Source organism: Odocoileus virginianus, chromosome 32, assembly GCF_023699985.2.
Source record: "Odocoileus virginianus isolate 20LAN1187 ecotype Illinois chromosome 32, Ovbor_1.2, whole genome shotgun sequence".
Classification (NCBI taxonomy): domain Eukaryota; kingdom Metazoa; phylum Chordata; class Mammalia; order Artiodactyla; family Cervidae; genus Odocoileus; species Odocoileus virginianus.
The window spans coordinates 29,090,433-29,112,663 of NC_069705.1; the positions used below are offsets into that span (position 1 = coordinate 29,090,433).

The following is a 22,231-nucleotide window of genomic DNA, read 5'->3' on the forward strand; positions in this document are numbered from 1 at the left end:
CCCCTTCCCCCCAACCCACCCCCAGGCAACCTCTAAACTATATCTCTACAGATTTGCCTCTTGGGGATATTTCAAGAAAATGGAATAGCCACGAACTCTGTGGCTGTCTGAGTCCAGGCTCTAGCCAATGTTACCGCTCAAATACACTCAGTCTCTCTCAGAGCATCTCTTTTTTTTTTAATGTCAATCATTTTTAAAGTCATTATTGGTTTGTTACAATATTGCTTCTGCTTTATGTTTTGGTATTTTTGGCCATGAGGCACTGAGATCTTAACTCCCTGACCAGGGATTGAACCCACACTCCCTGCACTGGAAGATGAAGTCTTAACAGTGAACCACCAGGGAAGTCCCTCCCAGAGCATCCTTACGGCATCACCCCAGAAACCAGTAACAGCCCACGTGCCCCTTCTCACCAGCAGCCCAGCCAGGACGTCTGCGTATCGCTGTGCGTCAGCTTCCTGACAGGTGTTCTTGAGATGCCGGAGGCTGGCTCTGGCTCGTTCTCCTCTCTTCCACTTGAGGGTCCTGCTCAAATGCTGACCATGCCGCTCCCCTGCCCGAACCCATCACTGACTGCCCCACCACCCCACTACCGTCTTAATCTTAACTCCTGCAGCAGGCTTCCTGGGGCTTGCACCTGTGTGTCCTTTAACCTGATCTCGGGTCACTCTCCCCTTCACTCCATAAGCTCTTTTTGCCTTAGGGTATTTCCATCCTGTCACTTTCTCCTCCTTGATTAGTACCCCATCCTCACCTACTTAGCGCCCCTTCCCTGAGAACTCAGGCCAATGTTTCCTTACACTCCTCTGAACCAGATCAGGCCCCGCTGGCTGACACTCTTTACACCAGCCACATGCAACCCCACGCATCACAATACCAGTAGCTGGAAGAAGCAAGTAACAGTCCTCTCCTGGAGCCTTTAGAGGAAGCATGGCTTCTCAATTTCAGACTTCTCACTTCCAGATCCGTGAGAGGATACATTTCTGTGCTTTTAAGCCACACAGTTTCTAGTCATCTGTTTCAGCAACCACAGGATATTAATACACCTTTCAAACTGCTTTCGAAGTAGTCCATCTAGCTCATCAAAGATTTCTTGAGCTCCTCCTTCACACCAGGTACTGGACTACATTTTGGGGATGCATAGAGGAAAAACTATCTTTCCTGTTCTCACAGAATTTACAAGGTAGTCATTTCATTTCTTCCAATTTTTAAAAAATAATTTTATTTTTTATTGAAGTACAGCTGATTTACAATGTTCTGTTAGTTTCTGGTTAGATTTATATTCTTTTCCATTATGGTTTATTATAAGATATTGAATATAGTTCCCTGTGTCATTTCTTCCATTTTTGAGAGGAGTCAAATTCTCGTTTCTATAGAATGAAATGTTCTGGTTGCTATGGGCGATGCAAGGAGAGAATTTCACAGCAAACAGGAGTAACACAATGAAGAAGGAATCAGCTAACCACCCTTGTCTCTCACTCCTATGGAATTAAACTCCAAATTCTGCCTCCCATCCATTTCTATGGTTTAACATCCCTCTACATCTTGGATATTTCATGTCAAATTTCTCAGCTGAGGCCCCGGAAGAACCATTGTCAACTCTCTTACCTTGGTCCCATGTCCAGGACGCTCCTTCCCACTCTCTGTCTAGCAAACTTTCATTTATCCTTCAGAGCCTTCTCTGTAAGGCTTTGGGGCTCTCACATTTTTTTCTTTTTTCATTTACTGCAGAGCAAATCACATTGCCTTGTAATAATCTGTTGTCAAGTGTTCTCCAACGAGGCTGTTAGCTAAGCAGAATGCTAGGATTGTATCTTCTCATTTTTTAAGTCACCAGACCACATCTGTAGCATCAGCAAAGTCTGCCCATACAACAGTTGATAACTGCCTGGTGAAATGAATGAATTATTGAAGGAAGGAGGGAAAGAAGGAAGGAAGGAATGGAAAAGCTTAGGACACTCTGGTCATAAAATGACCTAAATTTGGACAGAGCTTCTCACAGTAGTGATAAGTTGTAAAAGCCAGAGGCAGGAAATCTTTTGTAGAAAGTAGCATGATTTGACAAATGACTAATGTGTGACATGGAATCCAGGGGGCAGGGGTTTCTTTTTCAACATTTCAGCAGGCCCCCTCTTTAGCCATGAACACTAGGAAGTGCAGCAGATGGGAATAAGGAAGAAAAGATAAATGAGTCCTGTCTTCACCATGCTTAATTCGACTTTTCAACAAGATGCTAACACAAGCCTGCATTGTCATTTCCCTATGGCTGGAAAGAGACAGCGGAAGGTGGTTCAGAGCCCTGGATGCTCAAGTCCTAACATGTGGAGGAAGAGGAGGCGTTCCAGACACCTGCTCCCTTCCTCCCACACCTTCTGAGTCCCACCTACCTCTGCAGCTGGGAAATGAGGAGTGGGTGGTGGGAGGAGGTGAAGACCCCTGTTTTCTTCACACATCAACTACCAGATGCCTCGGTTTTCCTCCTGCCAGATGAAGACCATTTCATTTGTCATTTACTTTACAGAAGTGCCCTGAAGATTAACGAGATGTTTCTAAATACCCTGAAAGCCCCCGGGACTGTGGTTGTGTAAGCATCAGGTGGTGTACATGGCTCGCTCTGTTGGCACACACGAAAATGGAGGGAAGAAAGTTCAAAACGAGAGTTGGAGCCTTAAGAACACACCCCAGGGGTGTTTCTCGGTTGGCGTGGGTGTTATACAGGTCTCTGGATGCAGCTGGCTGGGAGCAAGGCGATGATGACGTGTAGGGCGGAAACTGACCAGCAGCCTTCCCAGAAGGCTCCGCGCGCCCGGGACGACTTGTGCGATGTGAGTTGTCGCGGGAAGTTGAACGAATCCCTGAACGAGTAGCGACCTGGAAGTTCGTAGAGAAACGCCATCCTAAGTTGTTTTAAGGTCTTTGGTTTTCAAACTTCAGGGCGAATTAAAATCACTTGGTGATTTTAATAAGAGACGGATTTCCAGGCTTTACCTCTAGAAACCATCATGGTTTCCAGTTTGGTTTGGAGTTCATATTGGTTTGGAGTTCTGCCCAGGAATCTGAATTTAAGTAAGCTGATTCTTCTGCATCCCAACTTTTGAGAATCAAGGATCTAAATTTTACAGCCAGCTGGTGAACTAAGGCATGATTCTCTGAAGGCAGGAATAGACTGGGCCTCACTGAATTCTAACCCTTGTTCTAAATTATTTCAAAAAAATATTTATTTATTTGGCAGGCAGGATTTTCATTGTGGGGGCTAGTTCCTTGACCAGGGATTGAACTGGGTCTTAGCTACTAGATTACCAGGGAAGTCCCTAAATTCTGCTTCAGAATGGATCATGGAGGGGACAGGGGAGGCAGAATTTTCTGGGGGAGGGAGACTCCACACCATTACTAAGTACAGTCATTCATGTACCCAGAGCAGTAAATAAATGACTGAGGTTATATAGTTATTTGGAGCAGATAAATACTGTGTATTCAGGCTGTGTGATTGGATAGCCATTGGCCACATGTGGCTACTGAAAACTTAAAATGTGAAATTGAATTTAAGTCCAAATCAAGATTTAATATAAGTATGAAAAAAAAAACAGATTTCACAGATTTAATGCAAAAAAAGAGAAAAAATTTAATTAGCATTTTTTCATTGATATATGTGGAAATAGTAATGTTTTAGAAATGCATTGTGAACTAAAATATGTTAAAATGAATTTCATTTGTTTCCTTTTTCTTTTGTTAATGAGGTACCAGAAATTTTAAATTTCTTCTGTGACTCACATTATATTTTTCTTGGATAGTATTATTCTAGATCCGTATACTGTCTGGGTCTTAATTTATAGAAGTCCATGCTCTTGCCATATGCTTCTTCTGGATAATACTGGTGTGTCAAGAGCCTATTCTTCATTGTGATCTTAGCAAGGTGATTAAATTGTAAATGGCTCCTCAAGAGAGAAGAGAGAAGAAAAAAGCCTGACCCAGCTCATTGCTTAGTCCAAAAATGGCTGCCAGGCATGAATACCCCTGCAATATATAGTCAAGGGCATAAATGAATCACTGAAAAGACAATAAAAATGGCAGTGATGTCAAACCTGTTGACCACTCGTGTGCTATAGAGTAACTCTATCATCTAGGGTCCTGTTCCTACCTACCCTCGTGGGGAAGGGAAGAACAGGAGGGATGCAGTGATGGGTTGAAGGAGGTGGTACCCAGTTCTAGTGAGGGCAAGAGCAAATGAAGGCCATCTCACTTTCTCCCAGAGTGCACTTTGTTGTACCTGAAACAAGGCTATCCGGTCCTATCTGCAGTGACTTGAAAATACCGTTTTGAAGATTATTTCTTTAATTTATGTCATTACATTCTTATTCCGGTCCTCTTATCACTGGCCCAGATGCCAGTGAAAATATGATGAAAGCACGAACATAATTCTTTTTAAATGACAGAACAGGCAGGGAGAAATTCGTAGGTTATTTGGGAGCATGACAAATTTTACACCTAGAGGAAAGTGCAAGAAAAAGAGATTCTCACCTTGTTAACAAAACTGGAACTGAAAATAAAGATTTGATGTGTTCTGACTTCCTGGCTGCTCTGGGTGCTATGGCGCCTTAAAATTCTAAAAAGATTCTGACACTCTCACTGGCCTCCTCCTTTCTGGTGCGCTTGTTTGAGCTCCTCTTCCATCCTAGAGGTCTGGATGCTTGACAAGCTCTCTGCCTCAATCCCAAGATGCTGGGAAGAATCCATCCTGGTGGCTTGAATCATGGCGATTTCACCAGGTGACCGACATCGTAGCTTCTTTATGCACAGGCAAGAGCTGTGACTGGTGACCAGAGAAACCCCCCCAAACAACAACAACAAAAAACCCAAACTCAACTTTTCCAAAGGCAAAATTCATAGCATCTTGTCAGGCCTTTGCTTCAGGTGTGAACTCATTTACTCAGTGGAAGGAACTGAACCAGACTAGAAATTAGGTTAAATCATAAAGAGGGAAATGGGGCTTCCCTGGTAGCTCAGCTGATAAAGAATCTGCCTGCAATGCAGGAGAACCCAGTTTGATTCCTGGGTCGGGAAGTTCCCCTGAAGAAGGGATAGGCTACCCACTCCAGTATTCTTGGGTTTCCCTGCTGGCTCAGACAATAAAAGAATCCACCTGCAATGCAGGAAACCTGGCCTTGATGGCTGGGCTGGGAAGATCCCCTGGTGGAGGGCCTGACAGTCCACTCCAGTATTCTTGCCTGGAGAAGCCCATGGACAGAGGAGCCTGGTGGGCTACACTCTGTGAGCTTGCAGAGTCAGACACGACCTAGCGACTAAGCACTGAAGAGGGGATTGGCACTTCCCTTTGTTCTAATCAGCTGTGTCTTGAGACAGCATTCAACAGGACCGGGGCATCTTCGTCTGCTTGCACGAGTTACACTAAACTGATTTGTGTATCAGTCCAGTTGCGGCAGCAATCAATGTGCAAGGGATGTCACACACGTGCTTCGCCGTCACATTCTCTGCGTGGCAGAGTGATTCCTCAGACATACAGCTCGCAGAGGTCAAAGAGTCTCTCGATTCCACCTTTTTTGTTTTTACTTATGGTGGATTTTCTGACAGGAAATGGGAATTTGGTTGATAATTACCAGGCGTAGAGATAAGGTTTCCTCATTAAAGTCTCATAAAACCATGAAAATAAATCATTGCCAGTGGAGAGAGAAAGAAAATCTTCTGTTTAGACTTTTCCAGGACCGTTTAGGCCAATTCTTTTTCCCCTTCCAGCCCGGTGACTTTATATCCAGCTAGCGTAGGGCCTGATAATCAGAGGAAAGAATGTAGAGGCCTCTCAGACCTTTTCTGATTTCAAGTTAATGGCTTGGTATGTCAAGGACAGGCCGAGCCTGGCAGAATAAATTATGAAAGTGCAGCTGAAGAAACACAGTGGAGGAAACCCACATCATACACATCTGCAGATACGATACAGACATAAATAAATCCTACCATTTCAGGGAAATCGAAGGGGTCCGTTTGGCCTGCCCTGGAGATCAAAGCTGGTAGGAGTCATGGAGTGGCTGACAGTCCCAAAGGCGACTCCCCTAGAAATGGGATCAGCCCGCCCTTTCCTGGTTCCCCCTCTATCAAAGCCAGGTCTTAGGGACCCTGATGCAACTCAGTTTCCCAGCAACTCCTCCTCTTCAGGAATTCCCCAACTCAGCCACAAACCCAGGAGCGTTCCAACTTTTCTGCCATAATTTTCTCTGGCCCCAAGTTCCAGCTTTGGGGGCATTTTGCTTTCAGCAGAGTCGATGTGATCAGCTGATCAGAACAAAGGTGTTACCGGGGCACTAGATGGTAATAATGGCTTTCAGGTTTCCTGACCAATACCTGACCTTGGTTCCCAGTGCAGCTGTGCCTGCAGCCTGCTCCCTCACTGGATCACCTTACGGGAGTCGGGAGAGACCCACCCTAAAGTCTGCTGGTAATTTCAGACTAAAGAAATCCAGGTTATTCATAAACCAGGTCATTCAAATGAAGATATCAGGGGCAGGTGACCGATGTGACATTGGGGTGATGAAACTGCCAAACTCAGACAAGCCAGCCCCCTGCCGGGTGGACCAGAGACAATACCTCAAACCAAACTCAGAGCTCCTTTCACTCTTTCCTGAGAGACTGAAACACGTCTTGGGCAGTGACTGCAAAGTACCCCAATATAAGAAGGTTTTAGCCCTATAAGCCTATTTCCTCCCCTTCAGTGGCAAGTACAGCATAGTCCTGAAGCTCCGGCTGAAAGCCTCCATCTGCCTCCAAATGTCTTCGTCTGCTTGAGTTGACATAACAAAATACCAAGCCGGGTGGCTTAAACTACAGACATTTGTTTGCTCACAGTGCTAGAGGCCAGAAGTCCCATTCCCCCAGTTCCATTTCTGGTGGGGTCTCTCTTCCTGACTTGCAGATGACCACCTTCCTACTGTGACCTCAAGTGGCCTTTCCTCGGCGTGTCTGTACGGGGACAGAGAGAAAGCAAGCTCTCTGATGTCTCTTATTACAAGAACACTAATCCTATTTGATCAAAGCCTCACTCTTATGACCTCCTTTGACCTTAATTCCTTCCTGCACCTCCAATCCAGCCACACTAGGGGGTTGGGGCTTTAACATATAAACCGGGGGAGGCACAAACATTCAGTCTGCAACAGCTATGTCACTTGGTCAAAGTCACTGAACAATCTGAAATCTCCATCCTTAAATATCTCTTGAGAAAATGGATAGAACAGCCCTTGGAGGGCAGAATGCCCTGTGCAAGTTGACCATACTATGATGATCAGGGTGATGGTGATGATGGCCCATCAACTGGGCTTCTGCTTGTCCACCTGAGTGTGTTTACTGGGCAAAGGCTTTTGTCTGCTGCTCATCATCTGAGCCCCAGAACGACCTCCCCCCGAGACTCAAACTACCCAGCCCAGCTGAGCCCACCATTTTCCTCCACACGCTCTCCCTTCCTTCCCGGCTCCCTTCCTCCCATGCTCTGGGGCTGTAGCCAGAGGGTGGGTCAGTGGAGCCACCTGCTGTCCCGAATTTGAAGCCAGAAAGTTACTTTCCACATAATTATGTAAAGTCTCCAGTTACTCAGATAACTTTATTCAGTTCCCTCCCAGTCTTATTTGATAAAGAGAGGTGCTTATTTTCCTGTCTTTTCCAAGGGTTTTATTAATGGCAAGCAGGACATTCAAGTTTTTCACTGAAGAACTCTGAAAATATCAGCAAAGTGTAATGAAAAGGGCCTTGGGAGTTCTGTCTCCACCATCTGAATATGTCCTGTTACACTTTATCTCTAACTGAAAACATCCAGGCAAAAGTTTATTCCTAGGGACTTCCCTGGTGGTCCAGTGGTTAAGAATCCGTCTTGCAATGCAGGGGAGGAAGGTTTGACCCCTGGGGAACGCAGATCCCACAGGCCATGGAGCAACTAAGCCTGAGCGCCACAACTAGAGCGTCTGGGCGCTGCAAGAGAAGATCCCACATGCCACAAGACCCGAGGCAACCAGAAAAAAAAAGTTTATTCCTAAATCCAGGTGTCAAGGACCCAGAGTTCTCTCATTTACTTGAATGTTCATGAAAGCAACAGCATGACTATTTGATAGGTTTTGCGACTATACCTTTGGGGTTTCTATTATATGCCAGGTATTAAATAGATTCCCTTGCTTTGTGAAGGGTCATTTGTGACACTGCAGAGGGACAATCCCTGTTTGTCACAGGGGCTTAGTGACCCTAATGACACACCCTTGCTGAATGCTGGGCCCATTTTAGGAACGTTTGTTGAATGACTACATGAAATGTGATTCTCCTCCTGCATTCCTGCACCTGCTCACACTAGCTGTGATGTCATGACTGGTAAAACTGGGAAGAGCTTTAAAGAAGAATTCAAGCAGAAAAGAACCGCTGACTGTTCTCAGGAAGTGTCCGGCGTCCCAGCCCTCTCTTGTCACTTCTCTTGACACACTTCTCTTGTCAGTGTGGATTGTGTCCCGTGTTCATCAGTGGGGCTGCAGTTTTGGGGCACACACAGCCCCTGAATAGGTTTGCCTCTGTTTAGACAGCCGCAATGCTGAACAGACAGCGAGGCCAGTCAGACCTTCAAGGCTGCATCTACACAAAGCATCCACTTGGTTACATAAACAGTGCAATCTAGTCCTGAGAACAAGATTTTTTTTTTTTTAATTTAAAAGTCAGGAAGGCATGGACCATGAGAGTACCTCTGCAGTGGAGAGAGCTGACAAACACTGCCTTAGTGAGGTGACCGAGGTCAAGAGCAACAGTCATACATTATGTTGGTCTGTACCCCTAATATGCATATGATGAAAACTGTACTTTACATCTGTGACCTTCCTTTCAAAAACCCATGACAATGCCAGTCTAGTCTTGAGAAAAACATCAGACAAATCCTGGTAACGGGAGATCCCATAATAAACCTGACCAGTGCTCCTTCAAACTGTCAAGGTCCTCAAAATCACGCAGCCGGTGACTGTCCCAGCCATGAGGAGTCTAAGAGGACATGACGTTACTCTGTCATGGGGTGTCCTGGATGGGATCCTAGAACAGAAGAAGGACATTAGGTAAAAACTAAGGAAATCTGAATAAACTATGGACTTTGATAATGATGTATTGACACTGGCTCATTAATTGTGACAATGGTTCATTACTGTACTCATGTAGGATGTTAATGATAAGGGAAATTGTATGAAGGGCAGAGGGTAGTGCATTCCTATATACTCTCTATTTTAACTCTCTGTACTGTCTGCTTAATTTTCCTGTAAATCTAAGACGGTTCTAGAAATAAAGTGTATTAATAGTAATGCTGTGCTGTGCTTAGTTGCTCAGTCGTGTCCCACTCTTTGCAGCCCCATGGACTGCCTCCCGCCAGGCTCCTCTGTCCATGGGATTCTCCAGACAAGAATACTGGAGTGGGTTGCCATGTCCTCCTCCAGGGGATCGTCCCAATCCAGGAATCAAACCGGGGCCTCCTGCATTGCAGGCGGATTCTTTACCAGCTGAGCTACCAGGGAAGCCCCTAGTACCACTGGGGGTTTTGGTGCTTTATTAATTAATGTGCCTTATTAATTAATAAAGCCTTTTGTGCTTTATTAATAGTAATAACAATAGTGGTGGTTTAGTTGCTAAGTTGTGTCCGACTACTGTGACCCCCTGGACTATAACCTGCCATGCTCCTCTGTCCACGGGATTTTCCAGGCAAGAAGACTGTAATGGGTTGCCATCTTTCTTTCTCCGGGGATCTTCCTGACCCAGGGGTTGAACTTGGGTCTCATGCACTGCAGGCAGATTCTTCACTGACTGAGCTACCAGGGAAGCCCAATAACAGTAGTAATAAAGTACAGAAGACAGTGATACTAGCTTGCCCAGGCAGAGAGGTGCACCAAGGATAAATGAAACATTTGTTTATTTATTGGACCTTGGTGGGCCTTGAGGGGATTGTGTTAATGGAAATAAGTCAGACAAAGATAAATACTGAATGATCTCAAATTCATAGATGCAGAGAAGAGATTGGTGGTTGCTAGAGGCAGGGAGTGGGGGATGGGTGAAGGTGATCAAAAGGTTCGAACTTCAAGTTATAAGACAAATTAGTCCTGAGCATGTAAAGTAAAGCATGGTTAAAAAAATAAAAAGATTAAATAAAACACCACCGCACCCTTGAACATGAAAGTCTATTCAGGAGTGAACACTTAATAATCCTACTAAGCTTAATGTTTTCCATGTAGCTACTTCTTACTGTAGAAAACAGTGCTTTAAAATAATCATTGAAAAAAAAGTCAGGCACAGAGATTACATATGGTGTGATTCCATTCATATGAAATATTGAAAATAGGTAAATCCATAGAGACAGAAAGCAGATTAATAGTTACCAGAGGCTGAACAGAAAAAGGAACAGGGAGGGGCTGCCAGTAGGTCTGGGGGCTCCTTTGGGGCTGAGGAAAATGGTTTGGAATTCGATAGAGGTGATGGTCTCTCAATATTGTGAATTAACCAAATGCCACTGAGTAACTCCTTGAAAATGGTTAAGCCAATTTTACACCAATCAAAAACAATTATGATAATAAAATAATATAATTTGAAAATAAATAATTTTAAAGAAAATCTAATAATGATAATCAAACTATTAGTAATAAAAATAGTAAGAACATAAATGCTGTGCTTTTGGCTTATCTGCTATTTTTTTTGCCTTCATCAGAATTCCTAATGTTAATTTTGCATTACTATAAAACTCTAAATGACCAAATAAAATAAAATTCCTTTCCATTTGGAAAAAGAAAATCAGGAAGCAATTATGCACCAGAAAGGGAGGATGGCGAGGGTGCCACATTTTGGCTGGTAGACGCGGCCTGTTGATGTGGTGGATGGAGGCCCACCCAGGCTCTGCCTTTCAGGGAATAACTTGAATTTTGTGGCTCTTGCTGTCTCTCTAAATTGAGAGAGACAGGGTGAACATGACAAGATCCTCTCAGGAAGAAAAACCCAGGAAAGCTTTAGAACATCAGTTTGTGTGGGAGTTAGTAACAGTGATGGGGAGAAGGAAAGGGGCCTTGCACCAGCCATCAGGTGACTCAGGCACAGGCGACAGCCTGAACTGACCGGGTGTCCTGGCCTCGTGCAAACCCAGCCAGGTCGCAGGTCATACACTGTGCGTGGTGTCACCCACGACAGGGCCTCTGTCTCACCTCTTCTTGCAAGCCTTCGGCCTTGCATCAGGGTCCTGGGATCTGGCAGTCTTCAGAAGGATGAGCTGGGAGTGGCTGAATCTTGTGCCTGGTTTGGGGGCTATCCTTCCCTTTCCAGGGGCCTCCTAGGTGGCTCGGGGGTAGAGAATCTTCCTGCAGTGTGGGATACCCGGGTTCAACCGCTGGGTCGGGAGGATTCCCTGGAGAAGGAAATGGCAACCCACTCCAGCGTGGGAAATCCCATGGACAGGGAAGCCTGGCGTGCTGCATTCCATGGGGTTGCAAAGAGTCATACACAACTGAGCGACTCAACAACAACAGCAACTTTCCAGCAGCCTCTCCAGCAGCCAGAGGTTGGGGCGTGCGCTCTGCTGCCGGGGTGTAACCAGGGCGCCTGGCCCGTCCCCGTGTTGAGCACAACCAAGGAAGCCCTCTATGAGTAAAAGGCTTAGGGCGGGACGAGGGTGCTCAAGTAACTGCTATTTCCCCTCTCTCTGCCCCGAAATGCCTTTTTCTGGCAATGCCGAGTAAGGATGGATTCACGCCACTGGGAAGGTGACCTACCGCCGCCTGGGAGGCCCAAGGCAGGAACACGGGTGAACATTCCGAGGTGTCTTTCCTGACTCTGGCACCCAGGACCACGCATAGGTGAGGTGCTCACCACCAGCAGATCCTTGCTCCCTCCTAGATTCATTTCCATCCACAAGAGTTACTAAGCCGGCCATCGTTCCAGTCTCAAGCAAGACAAAACCTCCCCATGAATGGGCTGTAATTACCTAACTCAGAGCTCCACTCCGTCTAAGTGCTGGAATTGGAACCGGGAGGAAAAAGCCATTATTTTCAGATTCAGGTCAAGAAGGTGAAGTTTAAAATCTTTATTGTCTTCAACAACCGTGAAAGTTAAAAAAAAAAAAAAAAAAAAAAAAGTGGGACATCTATTTGAGACACAGAGCAAGAGGAGTTTCTAATTCACCCAAAATGTGCCCTCAGGAGGTTCCCCAAACAGGCACAGTGAAAAGCTGCTAGATATTGTTTTAGGCTGAAGACGTCAATAAGTTATAGTCAGAGGTAACTGAAGAAAATTTCAATCCTTTAGAGTAACCATGATAAAAAAAAAGTCTCAAACACTTAGCACATCTTTCTTCTAATGCAAGACAGCATAATAACTGCGAGGCATTTTTAGATGTGGTCATTCAGACACGTGTTCATCCATTTATTGAACAGACATGTGTCAAAGGTTTAGGATGGGCAAATTAAGGAGGCAGTGGGACACAGGGATAGGGTGTCCACACTGCCTAGAGCAACTCCATCACGGAAAACAGGAAGTGGATAATTAGCAGACAGGAAATACTCTACTATGATATATATCCAGGATGCTGTGAGAGGGAGAAGGCTCAAGTCCTTAGTTTCAGATCTGGAAATGTTCCCAGGAGAAGAGACCTCCAGAAGAGCCTAGAAAGACCTAACCAGGCACAAGGAAGTAAGCTGAGGTAGCATCCAGGATCTGGGAGTCAACAACAGAGGGGCCAAATGATGGCCCCAGAGTCATTCTGGGAAACCCAGGGAGTTCTGTGGGCTTGCCCTGCAGAGTCGAGTCTTCAACGTCCCAAGAGCAGTGTGGTTCTCAGATAGTAGAGTAAGACCTGGGTTCAAATCCCACCCCTGCTACTTATTAGTAGTTCTGAGAAGCCTTCCCCTACCCTTGATCCCTGACCCTTCATTACCCACATCTTGGTGTGACCACCCAAGAGTGTTCCCACCTTTTAACTCAGAATCAAGAGGTCTAGTAACGAACTGAGCCTAAAAATCTCAAAGTAAAAGTGAAAGTGTTAGTCATGTGGGAATCTTTGCGATCCCATAGACTGTAGCCCACCAGTCTCCTCTGTCCATGGGATTCTTCAGGCAAGAATACTGGAGTGGAGTGCCGTTCCCTTCTTCCAGGGATCTTCCCTACCCAGAGACTGAACCCAGGTCTCCCACACTGCAGGCAGATTCTTTACCAGCCACCAGGGGCAAACTTACTTCTTACTGATATTACATGCCCAGCAAGAGTCAACAAGGTGTTCTCCTCCACATGGACACTTGGGGTCCCAGGCTGATGGAGGTGCCACCGTATCGTAGCAGCACCTTCTCAACACGTGGCCTCTGGAGACACCGTGAAACCTGAAGAGAGACTAGACAGCCAGGTAGGGGCTGTCGTGGCCAAGCCTAGAAGTGACAAACCTTATTTCTACCCATATCTCTTTAGGCAGGTCCCAGCCACCTGGGCCCAGTCTAATAGCAAGAGAGGCAGAGAAACGCAGGGGAGCACATAGGTTTTCAGTGAAAGTGAAACGTTTCTGCCATAGCTGGACTGTCATGGGAAAGATGAGTCAATCAAGTAAATAAGGGCAAGACTTGCTGCAAAGCATTTTGATTTCCTGGGTCAAGTGTTAGCACATTACCCTAGAGGCACCAGAGAGGCAGAGGGGAAGGGCAATGTTCAAAGCATTGCTTTAGAAAATTAAAATTAATCCCAGGATGAAGGATGGGTTAGAAGAAGGCCCTGGAGTGGGGGAGAGCAGTTTAGAGGATGTTGTCATCGTCTTGGTATCTGGTAAGAGAGATGTCTTAGGGCGATAGAAGGAGAGAGGAAAGTGGAGTGAACAGTGCATTTTCTGTAGAAGATTGATTACACGGACTGTCGAGATTGGAAATCCAGATTTTGGAGTCAAGAGGTGATATTTGAAACCAGGAGGGCCTGCAAGGGAGGGAGGAGATGGGTCCACCCAGAGCTCGGTTGTCCATTGGCGAGCAGAGGCTGATGGAGAGCGAAGAGACAGTCCTCTCAAGGACAGCAAGTGTTGAGAAGGTGAGATCTGGACTTGAGCTTTCTACCTTTTTGGAAATTTCTCATTCGATCTTCGGATGAACAATTAAGGGACCAGGAACGAAAGCCAAGATTTTTATTTCTGGGGAAGTGTGGGGGCTTTGTGTATTTTCCAGTTTATCTAAAATGAAGGTATTGTTACCTTTTGTACTAAGATTATAAAGTAAGGTTTTTAGTTTATAAAGAAGAAAAGAAAATTGTCCAATTAAAAGTAGATTTCCAGGGGACTACCCTAGCAGCCCACTGGATAAGACTCCAGGCTTCTACTGCAGGGGGTGAAGGTTCAATCCCTGCTCGGGAACTAAGATCCTGTATGCCACACGGGGCGGCCATGAATAAATAAACTGCAGCTGAGTCCAGTTTTTTTTTTTTTAAGTAAATTTGCATTTCCATTACCTGTAAAACTAATAATTCTTCCCTAAGAATCATTTGCATTTTAGTCCTGGGACCACCACTACCCCATCCTGACACACGTTTCCTGAGACCTCAACATCCACAGGAATTGGCCGGGAAGGTTTTGTCTGGGTGAACATATCACAACATACACATGCAGACACACACACACACACACACACACACACAGCTCTATTATGCGCAACTAAGTGGTTCTCTCTTTCCCTCTTTATCAAGTCATCCTCTAATCCATTAGTTGGTGAATTCGACTTCTTGTTTGGAATACAAATATCACCTTTACTGGATGGGAAAAGAAAATTCCCTCCTGGTCTTTCCATCCCCTCCCCTTAGGCCACCATCTCCATGGTTTAATCTCAGAAAGTGCCTCTTTAAATGCCAAGTATGGCAAAATGTGAGCTGTTGGGCACAAGACAAGTGAAACCCATCCAGAATATTAGATGAATAAGCAAAATTCTCCTACCGTTACTAAGGAAAAACAGAAAGCTCAACGTGTGTGCTGCATGGGTGGAGTTAAGAGCCTTATCTTCACATATGAAGGCTGAAAGTGAAAGTGGCTCAATCATGTTGACTCTTTGCAACCCCATGGACTATACAGTCCATGGAATTCTCCAGGTCAGAATACTGGAGTGGGTAGCCAATCCCTTCTCCAGGGGATCTTCCCAACCCAGGGATCAAACCCAGGTCTCCTGCATTGCAGGTGGATTCTTTACTGTCTGAGCGACCAGGGAAGCCTATGATGGGAAAGCGAAGCCCAAAGTTTCGGTGACAGGTCAGGGCTCAGCACAAGCAAACCTGACCTCGTGAGACTTGGATCTACCAAAGCTCCTGACACTTGCTGGTAAACATGCTCTTTTATGCAGTGAGGACTGAGACCCACTCAGGTGACCTCAGCCTCAGACATCTGGGCTGGGCATGCATGGGAGCCCAGAGAAACCAGGGGACCTGCCCTGAACAGCCAGGCTCCATCCAGCCCTGGCAGGGAAGCCAGAAAGCAGGCCGAGTTCTAGAGGTGCTGTCATCAGTCCCCTTGGTGTGACCTTCCTGTTGCTTCTCACACTATGACTCCATCATTCCAGGAACCCAGCCTTTCCAAGGCCAGGGCTGGAGAGCCAACTCTTCCTCCTGCCTCTCTGCCCATCCAAGGCTTCTGGCATCTAAGACTCTGCTCACTGACTTTCTCTTTCCTCTAAGCTCCCCAGAAGGGTCTACAGGCATGGCAGGCACCAAAGGCATCATATATATAAATATATAATATATAAATACATATAATATACAAATATATAAAATATACAATAGATAATATATAAAGCACATTGGATAAATTAAAAATAGACCTACCATATGATTCAGCAATTTCAATTCTGGGTATATAGCCAAAGGAAAGGAAATCATTATCTCAAAGAAGTATTTGTTCTTCTGTGTTCCCAGTGGCATTATTCATCCTGGGCAAAACACCGAAACAACCTATGTGTATGTCCACAGGTGAATGAATAAAGAAAATGTGAGATACATGGGTAATAGATATATATATAATTGAATACTATTCTGCCTTAAAAAATGAAGGAAATCCTATCATTTGCAATAATATGGATGAACCTCGAGGGTATTATGATAAGTGAAATAAGTCAGACAGAGAAAGACAAATACCACATGGTATCACTTAAATGTGGAATCTTAAAAAAAAGTTAAACTCATAGAAACAGAAAATAGAAAAGTGGTTTCCAGTGGCTGGCGGGGGGATGAGGGAAATAGGGAACAGACTTTCAGTCATAAGATGAATAAGTTCTGAGAGCATAATGTATAATACAGTGACTCTAGTGGATAATACTGTGTTTTATAATTGAAATTTGCTATGAGAATAGAACTTAAACACACAGATAAATTTAAATATGGGGATGATCGGCGCATTAATTGACTCATTGGAGAGAATCCTTTCACAACTGTATAAACATGACAAATCATCATGTTGTCCATCTTATCTTACAATTTTATTTGCCAATTATACCTCAAAAAAACTAAAAAAAAAAAAATCAGATCCTTACATATCCCTCTGTTTGAGGACATTATTTGGGATCTTTGGAAGTTGGCCACTGATTTCTCTTATCCCACAGTCATCAACTCTACATGCAGGTGATCAGAAGAGGAACAACTCATCTATTTCAAATTCTTTCCAAGATGTACCAGCCACTGACACCATTCACAGATTTCCCTCCCCACCACCAGGGGGAAATATGACAGACTGGAAAATTTTACTGTAATATAAAATAACAGTAATGATATGAATCCATGAAGTAAGCAATGCCACTGAGGAATTTAGAAATAGTTTTCTGTTCTACTCATCTTTACTGGGCTTTGGTTTCCTTTGAATTCCTCCAAAAGAGACACTGGATGTTTTCAGTTTCAATGGTATATATCCAGTAAACTTTCATTCAGTAAAATAAACTCACTTTGAAACCATCTCTAATCCTATTAAAATCAACATGGGGCAATATCAGAAGGCAGGGACAAGGGGTGTGATCTAATGAGGGGACACAAAATCAATTGTATGATGCCTTGATTGGAGAAAAATTGGGAACCAAAGCCCGGCAGGCAGGTGCTCTTTAAGTATATTCATGTGCATGACTTGGGCAATGAGTGGATACATATCCAGAACTTGGAAAAAGAGGTAAAGCCCAAACCAGAGACTGACAAGATTCCTGGGGTACAACCCATGCAGAGAAGCAGGGAACGGATGGACACAGACGGAGTCAGAAGGGGTGGCCAGGCTGCTGTCTGCAGGCACTAGTAATGGGTTCCTCCCTCGCCCAGAGGCATCCTCCCCTGAAACAATTCACTCCCCTTGTCTCTGAATCCCTTGCTCACCAAGCAACCTACTGATTGCTCATTTAAATTCTCCAGCAAAATTCCAACTAAAGAGGAGGTAAGGACTTGAGCATTCTGATGCCTGGAAAGGGATGAATATTTGGGAAGAACTGAAAAAACACTGATTGTGAAGCAACATCACAATCGGTACCAGAAATCACCATCTCCCCACGCTTGATTCTTTTCCTACTTCGTCCAGAAGTCTGCCTGATTTCAAAACCAGCCGTGAGCTCTGCTCAGCAATTGGTAAGAAGCTGAAGAACAACAAATCTGACTCTAAGCTCCAAAGTGTCCTTCTTTGAATACTTTGCGCATCTGATTTCCCCCATCACCACAATCTCTCTTAAGACAACTTAAAAGCATGGTTTCCGTTCACTTTTCAAGAATTATGTAAAATAAACATTTCAGCAGACAGGACCGTGCATTAGCTCTGGCTACCCCGCTTCTTGATAGAATTACCTCATTACTTTTCACGGTCTGGCTTTCTGACCATGGCATCCTCTGTGGTGCCTCCTAAGAAAAACCGCTGGTACAGGGTGGATCCCAGTCCATACATGGGAATGTCACATGGACTGCAGCCCTGCAGTGAGGGGACAATATTAATTACCTTGCTCCCAGTGTGGAAAATGACTAAAATGACCCATGCAATGAGGATGTCAAACTGTCTTTTTTAATCTGACACCTGCGTTGGAAACGCTAGGAATCTATGCCACTTACAATTAAATACCTGAGACTACCAAGCACAGGTTCAGACAAGGCTAATTTAGTAATTATTGTCAAGACTCACTGAGGAACCATCAGCATTTGGGAGAGAACTAAAGTTTAAAATACGAAGAGAGCCCTGCAGAGGGACTTCACACATGGTTTCCTCATTTAGAAACCCAACTGAAAGTCAAGAACATTTACTTTATTTAGACTGAAAATCACAAAGATTCAAAGACAGGTGGGATTAGGAAGAATCTGTGGTCTTGAGTGATTTCCAAAGAAGAGCTCTTTCTAGGAAAGACAAGGGTGGGGGGTGGAATCTAAATTCTGAACCTCCCTTTTCTCCAAGGTTTTGGCAAAGAACAAAGCGTTCACCTCTGACTAATGCTTTTGCGGTGAAGTTTTGTGACATTTTTTTGTTTTTGCCCCATGCTGAATAAAACTGAGATGGGAAGTAGTAAAAGATAAAAGTGCCAGACGGATTCAAACTCTCAAGAAGTCTCAAGTGTAGCTCAGGTCATCCTTTAAAAAAACCTAAACAACACAGAAACACAGAGAAGCCCTTTTTATATCTTACAAATGATACAAGATATTTCTCCTCAACCCCTTTCTCAGTCAGATGAAGCCTCTCTGAGGCTTCCAGAGAGATTGTCCATGTCTATCTGAAATATCAGTATTCAGAACTGAAAGGTCACGCTGACTGCCCCCGCCAAAAGGTCCCAGATAAGTACCAGGGACAGACATCCACCAATCAGTAGCCCGTTGCCAGGCAGACTGATGGACGCGAAGGTGCCAAGACTCCGGCCAATCAAGAAAAACCGACACGGGACAAAAGGCCAATCAGCACCCTAGAGCCTGACTCCAAGCATACTCGAAAAGGTCCCGCCGCTTCCGTATCCGCCAGGGTATATAGGTGCCGCCCCCCTTCCTGCAGGTTGCAGACTCCCTTTGTCTCTTCACTCACCCACCCCGGGAGTTCTGCCCGAGAGCGACCGCCCAATAAAGGCCTTCATCAACGGTCCTTAGAGGTGGCTCTTTCTTCCCGCGGCGTTTTCTAACAAGAACATGAAGAAATAAAGCATTTCTGATCCCAGTATGACTAATATAAAGCCAAGCCGAGGGAGTGAGAAGGAAGATTAATCTAAGAACATTACATGCGGCACAATGACAAACTAAAACCTGGCCAAGATCAATGTTTGGAAAACAGCAAGTTCAGGCCCATTACGAGGGTGGGTGTGGTGTTGGAAAAGTTAGCGGAGGGGGGATTAGAACATGAAACCATTTGGCATCTGTTAGTTAATGGCGGCGCCAGTGGTAAAGAACCCGCCTGCCAATGCAGGAGACTAAGAGACGCAGGTTCGATCCCTGAGTTGGGAAGATCCCCTGGAGGAGGGCATGGCTACCCACTCCAGTATTCTTGCCTGGAGAATCCCATGGACAGAGGAGCCTGGTGGACTACAGTCCATGTGGTCACAAAGAGTCAGACATGACTGAAGCGACTAAGCGCTCACGTACACAGCCAATGACAGAGAAAGGCCCAGAAAACCCCACAAATAGGCTGAGGGAGTGACAGATGTGAGACACCAGCCTTGCTCTGAGAGTTTTACACCCTGAATCCCAGCCAAGGGGAAAGGAAGTGGCCCCACATGCTCTCTGGAGCATCCTTCTCCTTCCCAGGAGACCCTGACTCAGGACACAAGGACGCACGGAGGAGGCAGTGCTGGCGGCCAGGCTACCTACTCCCCAAGGAAAACCATTAAAATGGAGCTGCTGCTTGTTTTTGGCATTCTCGTGACCACTTTAAAGACACAGTCGCTCTACTTCAATCCTCCAATTCCCCAGCTCAAATATCATAAATGCAGAGCAGGTCGGGGCGGAACTGGAAAGCAGGCAGAGCTGGTTCTCAGGGGGGCCACGGCCGTCTGTCACTGAGCTGTTCTCACGAGGTTTCTTTCCTCTCTCCCTCCAAATGTGCTGGGGTCTGCATGTGATGGGCAACGGTGGCAGCTGGTCCTACCGTGGCTGCGTGTGGAAGACGCCCCCTGAGCCTGCTCTGGCTTGCGGTGTTCAGGTGGCTCTTGGGCAGCCCAGGGTCCCTCTCTGCTAGTAAGGATGGAGGACTCACTGGAGGAAGAGTGATGTCGGGGGCAGGGGGGGAGGTCAGTCATCAGGGAAGGGAGCCCACGTCTCCAACTTGAACCTGGAATTTGGAGGGAGAGCCTCGGACAGGACAGAGAAAGGGACCCTGGTTTTCGGAGGCCACAATCTTGATGGGCAAGTACGTTTTCTGAAGCAAAACTAAGAGCTGGGACTCAAGAACCCAGAAGGGGTGACCTGGTTTGTGCCAGGTCTTTGGAGGTTGAAAAGGAATTAGCTCAGTCTTTCAAAGTGGGGCTGTTCCAGTGCTCACGTGTACTGTGTCCTCTTTTCCATCTGCTCCGCCTTCTGGAACCCTGTCTGCAGGGCCCCAGCCCACTGTATCTGTACTGAAGGGAACATGGAGAAGGCCATGGCATTCAGGCTCAAGCAAGCACTTTCCAAGTAGGGACACCCCTGAGGTCAGCAGAGCCCAGCGAACCCCAGCAGAAGTGAAACCTTAGTGAAGAAGGGAGCCCAGGAAGCCCTCTCGAGCTACAGAGTCTCCTTCTGGGTCCAAGCCTTGATTCTGGATGTTTGATTGAGCTCTGGATTTACTGAATTTTCTCGCTTGTTATACTAAAAAATTATTGATCTTGCATTCTAGGCTCTTCCCCCGCTACCTCCTAGCAAAACTCACTCCTAAGGGGGAAAAAAAAATCAGATCTATTTGTTTAGCCAACGTACTTAAGGCTTTCTGTGTGCTGGGCCCCAGGGAATGTTCCGGAAGCTACTACAGGGTACTTCACACCAGGCCCTCAGGGAGCCTAGACTCCCACCGGTGAGGGCGACCTCCGCCGGCCGGCTCCCTTCTAAGCCTTATCTCTGAGTGAGTGGGAATGTTTAATTTTCCCCTCCCTTCCAGGAATATTCAGTGTTGCCAGCAATTCAGAGACGGGTTTCTGGATCTTTGCAAGGTCAGTTTCGGGTACAGATCCTAGCTGACCATCTTCTTTTTCGAGGCTCTACACCACTGAGCAAATGATACTCAGCACACGACCAAGTGACTTGATCTGCTCAGCTGTGAGTAATGAACAGGCAGAGACTTGCTGCACCCAACTGCTGGCTATTAATTGCATTAAGTTAAACCTCCTAACAACTGTTTTCACAATATCTTATTCATGAACACATTTAAAATGACACACACACACAGCGCACACCAGATTCTGGATAATAAATGATATTAAATTTCAGTGACTGGCCTTACCTTCGGTAAGATAAGGATGCTAATAAAGCCTTCTTCTGAAAGGAGTGGAGTTAAAAAGTCATTATTTCTCCCTGTGAAAGGCAACACCCAGACAGGAAAAAATAAGTGAAAAGACAGAACTTGAAAACAGAGAAAACACAAAGTTATTGTCCCTCTAGATACACATCAAATAAAACAGGTGAACTCATCCTCTCTGGAGGAAATTCTGCACTTCCAAGCCTTCAGTTAAAGCCTTCTCTGTCTTGACCAAAGTGCCTCCCCTGCCCCCTAATCCCTCCCCAGCACCATTTCAGCCTCGGGTTCAATGCCCAGACTGCACATACTTCAGTGCTTACAAAACTCTGCAAAATCAAAAAAAAAGAAAAAACTATATATATATATATATATATATATATATAACCACTGTAAAAATACAAAACCTATATAATTAATTCAAGTTCAATAGCTATCTGTTGTGTCCTTGTACTAATATACAACAAAGTAGCACAGACTGGGCATTTATCACGGAAATTTGTTTTCTCATATTTCTGGAAGCTAGAAGTCCCAGGTCGGGGCATCCACAGGGTTGGTTTCTCCTGAGGCCTCTCTCCTGGGCTTGCAGTTGGCCACCTCCTCCTTGTGTTTTCACATGCGCTTCCCTGCCCATGTGTCTGTGTCGTAACCTCCTCTTACAAGGACACCAGTCATACTGGATTAAGGCCTACCCCATGGCCTCATGTTATCTTAATTACCTCTTTAAAGGTCCCATCTCCAAACACAGTCACAGTCTGAGATACTGGGGGTTAGAACTTCAACAGAGGAATTTTGGGGAGACACGGTTCAGCCCATAATATTTATAAA

The 22,231-nt window shown here is 45.4% G+C and overlaps 1 long non-coding RNA gene across 1 annotated transcript; it reads left to right on the forward strand.

Annotated features, from left to right (window-relative positions):
• The first annotated feature begins 896 nt into the window (after window positions 1–896).
• On the forward strand, window positions 897–1,513 carry LOC110126711 (uncharacterized). The gene is made up of 2 exons (XR_002310519.2): window positions 897–1,183; window positions 1,377–1,513. It is a non-coding gene; the product is annotated as an uncharacterized lncRNA (long non-coding RNA).
• Window positions 1,514–22,231: the final 20,718 nt, after the last annotated feature.